General features: G+C 35.8%; 1 long non-coding RNA gene across 2 annotated transcripts; it reads right to left on the reverse strand.

The window, feature by feature from the left end:
• Nucleotides 1-298: 298 nt before the first annotated feature.
• On the reverse strand, nucleotides 299-4,268 carry LOC127149743 (uncharacterized). Of its 2 annotated transcripts, none has more exons than XR_007821426.1 (3): nucleotides 4,256-4,268; nucleotides 1,539-1,667; nucleotides 299-1,222 (listed from the first exon to the last, which is right to left on the reverse strand). It is a non-coding gene; the product is annotated as an uncharacterized LOC127149743 (long non-coding RNA). The 2 variants fall into 2 exon arrangements; XR_007821427.1 differs by lacking the exon at nucleotides 4,256-4,268 and adding an exon at nucleotides 1,968-2,033.
• Between the last annotated feature and the right edge of the window lie 530 nt (nucleotides 4,269-4,798).

Genomic DNA, 4,798 nt, shown 5'->3' on the forward strand with positions numbered 1-4,798 from the left:
CTTTAATGTCGGTTATAAACCGACATTAAAGCCCTTCAATGTCGGTTATAAACCGACATCTTTGAAGGTGTTATTGAAGGCCTTTAATGTCGGTTCATCTTTAATGTCGGTGGATAACCGACATTAAATATGCCTTTAATGTCACTTATGATACATCTTTAATGTCGTTTTTCCACCGACATTAAAGATGTCTTTAATTTTTTTTTAACCGACATTAAAGCTGTCTTTAATGTCGTTTTTTCAAATTTATTTTTATTAAATCCTTGCATTATTGTCCATTTTGTATGACACCAAATAGTTAAAAACGAAATCTTTTACTTGTACATATACAAAATGAAATCTTAATAATGTGACATTTATATACAACTTGGATCCAAACACAGAAATTATGAAGCTTAATTATTACACTGATCATCCTTTGGAAAAAAAGAAAGAAAGAAAAGTAGAACGCTTCACAAATGACCAACTTCAAGATCTTGTCACAAAGATGAGGGTCTGGCTAATTGTACTCACTTGCAACCATTTCTTCTATTGCAGTCATTTGTTTAGTGATAACTCCCTGTAAAAGACATGAAGATGGATGGTTGAATTGATAAGTAACAATGTTATGACCTAGTTGCTAGTAGAAATATCAAAATATCAAAATATCAGAACAAACAATCTCTCTTCTCATTAACATCTCGTCGATGTGGACCTGCCATTTCTCAAAAAAACCCCATATAAATGGTCACAACAAAGCAAGGAATCTTTTCATGAACATGTAAAGCATAAAAGAAAACATATTGTTACGATAATAATAGGATTATTCTTTCCGCAAACAGATGATCCCAACAAGAAGAAAAATATCCAATAACTCGGAAGAAAAATAAAAAACAACAATATCAAGCTAGGACCGATTGCAAGAAAGGAATTTAATAACCAAAACTCCTCAGGACACATTCTGGAGGGTCTCCCAAGGAGCCTATGCTCACCCAAAAAGTTCACAGGAAAGGGGGTCAGATTTAGAATTAGGAGTATAGCAAAGTTTACAAGATAAAGCATAAAATTTTCACTAGCAGGAGGAATTATACAGACCTCTTGAGAAAATACAAGAAAATAGGTGAGGATCACTCTCAGCATCTCGACTAATTTTTTGGCTAGGATATTCAGATTTGCCTCCCAGCAAATTCCAAAATTGTTCAGATTCTGAGCCTTCCTTTTGTGATCTAGATTGCACATTGGGCTGCTGACAATTGAAACTCAAGTTAGAAAGCAATCAGAAAATGTAACGAGGTAAAACAATAAGTAAAATGTGAACCATTTGGTCAAAGAGCCAATTTAAAATGAATTTTGGCCAGTCTGGCTAAACAATACTTGAACTCACATGAGCGAGACTTCTCTTGCCAAAGTGAGATGTTTATAGCTAACCATAGAATGTCATATGGATGTGGAGAGATGCACCAAATTTATATAACCAGGTTTAATTCATACAGAACATATTTTTCAAGAATGTTAAGAAGCCAAACTCTGTGCGCAAGGTGAGAAAAAATTATGCAAACCTTTATCAAATCCAACAACCGCTCAACAAGTTCTTGATTATCTGAGTTTGTAAGGCTTCCAGACCATGTAAAGACATTGGAGCTACTGTTCAATATGTAGGAGTAGGAGGAATTCAAAGACGATGCAACCTGACAAGGGAAAAAAATAATAGAGAAAGGTAAGAAAATATATATAAACATAAATATGTCTATCAATTTAAACTTTCAGGTTCAATGGTGATTAACATGATACCAATGTAGCTTTTGAGTTACATTTAGTTGTGGTTTAACATGATATCAATCAGGAGAATTTTCTCTATATATAGTTCACATATTGTGTTTCTTAAATCAAATTAGTGTTTGAACTCACATGTGGAGGAGAGTGAAGAGAATATGAGTACTCTATAAACTTTAATATTTCTGAAAGTTATGTCAAGAGAGAAGACTTACACCATGCTAATGGAGGCAGTAATGGTGTAACCAATGCTAACACCAACCAGATTACCATACTGAGCCAACCCACAAAATTTAACATTGTTACCTCCTGCAGTATATACCCTCGGTCCAGCCACCCAACCGAGCTGCGCTATCGCCCACGCCAACGATAGAACCCCCGACCCTATCACTGCTGTTATTATATGCGCACTAAGCTCCAAACTAACATATCACTGATGTCCCTTCATTATACACACACATATATATATTAGTTTAGTAAAGTAGAATCCAAGTCAAACAAGGGAATTCTGTTAAGTAAGAAGAGATATTGAAAAATCCAAGTCAAGTTTTGGGGGTTCTTCTCGTTCCACTCCTTGTATTCATGATTAATACTGTTACAAACAATGAAGGAGAGAAATTACGCTACTGTACTGATCAACATATATATTAACTATGAATAGGCACACTTGAATCAAATAGCACTCAAAGGGAATAAGAGAACGAGAGAACCAAATATGTATCCCTTGCATAAAATACATAAGTCATTAAATGGGGTCAAATATTGAAGGTGACAGATAAATTATGATTATCTACATCAGATGAACCAAGTATTTGCTCAAAAGGAAAATGAAATTACCTATTACATTTGAAACATGAACTATTCTTGGTAACTGAAAATAAACATACGATTCTATTCGGAAAAATGCAATAATGGAGGAGGAAAACAAGAGAAATGTCAACACAAAGAGACATACTCAAGCTCCTAAATATGGTAAAATTAGAGAAACTTCTAATTCCGAAGAGAAAAGCAGCAGCAACTAATTTTGTACCTTGTAACTTGAAGTATTCATATTCATAGATAAGAATTCTTCTGAGCGAACGTCTTCATTCGACACTTCCTTAGCTTGTTTCTTGCTATGCAAAGACTCGGGTTCCGTATCTTCATCAAGACATTGATGGTCTCGCTTCAATTCAGTACTCGAAGCGTTCTCTTTCCCCAACGATGTATATTTTTAAAAAAACAAATTTTGCGTTGGAAATAGGTTTACTGAGGAGATAGCTAAAGTCTTCAGTTGGCATTTTCAGTTGAAAAAGTAATGAAGTATAAGGATTTCCAAAAGCGTACCAATCCTTGTGCTCGCACTGGGTCGTTGCCCCAAAACGACCAGCTCTGTAGAAAGCAGAAAACCAGCAAACAACGTTTAAGATTCAGTTTCTAAAACAATTGACAATCGGCAAATACTCGCATCGATATGTTTTCTTTTGAAGGAAAAGAAATGGATATGGTATATTCGTCAAAAGAGCCAAATCTAATGGATATGGTATATTCGTCAACGTTGAATTTATTGATATGATGTATACCTACTCAAGAAAGTACAAACCAATTTTGGCAACAAAGAATGGATTATCAATTTTAACGTTAAATTATTGTTAATACAGAATAATCTTTAGGGTAGGTGACACATGAACACATGATAGTGTTGGGTGGTTATCATCATCTCTCCCATTTCTAAGCTTAAATCCTTTCAAACACAAATCTACTGAATCTTGAAGTGACACCTTCTAGACATTACAAGGGGTGTTATTTGAACATCAAAATCATGTAAATCATGTATTCAAATGAACATGATAGCTCATATGAATTTGAAATGGTCAAAATAAAATCCTTGAAATCTACGGCTGTGCTACTTTTCTACTTTAAGGAACTCTTCTTATCTCAGGAAAGACGAATAAAGGCCAAGTAAAATTTGGAAGAGGGAGGCCACTTCATTCTTAATTGAGGCCAGTGTACAGGCTAGTTACCATAACTATAATCATGGCAATTTTCTGCTCCTTTGCGGCGAGAGTTAATTTAATTGAAAATAAGAAAAAAGCCAATAAATCCGGCACGTCTCCTTCCTACTTAATTTGAGGGGGCTGGTTTGAGACCCACCTTTTGTCCAAAAAGTAGAAATTGGGCACAATGAAATTAAGGTGAACAGTGACTCCGAAAAAGCTGCTTCTTTACACTCCTTTCAAATAATTTCATTTCTATGGAAAAGAAAATGAATATTCAAAAAATCCCATATTGATCTTTACCCTCCTTCTCAAGAAAAGGCAACTTTTCTCTTATTATTCCCCCATTATGAATCCAACTACAAATATATCTATCTACGATTCTAAAAGTTTTTGAATACACAAAATTTCAATGAAAACCTTCCACTTTGAAAATTGAATAAATATTCCACAATGTTAGTATCACAGCTGCGGCCGGAAGCTCTGTTCCTGCAATTGAACCAGTTTTCAACAGTAATTAGACTCACATTACAAATCAGTGCGGGAACGTACGTGGTGGAGCGAAGTTGGGGCGGCCATTCGTGGGGATCTACTGCGCGAAAGTCTGTTATGGACATCAGGGGAGGGAACGTCGTCTGTGGTGGCGCCGACAAGTCGATTGATATCCCTGTGGTGGCGCGGCCAAAGCTTGTACGTGAACGTCGTCTGTGATGGTCGAATGTCGTCTGTGCGTGAACGTCTGGTGGTGGATTGTCAGCCGAAGCTTGTGCGTAACATCATCTGTGCGTGAAATTGGAGGCCGACGAGCTTGGGTGGAGGAAGGACAGGAAGAAGAATGGGAAAAAGAAAAGATCGTATGGGAGGGAAAGACTACCCTAGGGTTTTTGCTAAATTAAATTGGGGAAAAAAAGAGAGAGAAACCATTGACTTTTTACAATATTAAAAAAAAAATTAAAAATGAGCTTTAATGTCACTTTTAAAAAAGGGAGAATGTTTAATGTCGGTTTAAAACCGACATTAAAGCTTCTGCTTTAATGTCGGTTTAAAACCGACATTAAACATCCGCTTTT

This window comes from Cucumis melo, chromosome 1 (assembly GCF_025177605.1).
Source record: "Cucumis melo cultivar AY chromosome 1, USDA_Cmelo_AY_1.0, whole genome shotgun sequence".
NCBI classification, from domain to species: domain Eukaryota; kingdom Viridiplantae; phylum Streptophyta; class Magnoliopsida; order Cucurbitales; family Cucurbitaceae; genus Cucumis; species Cucumis melo.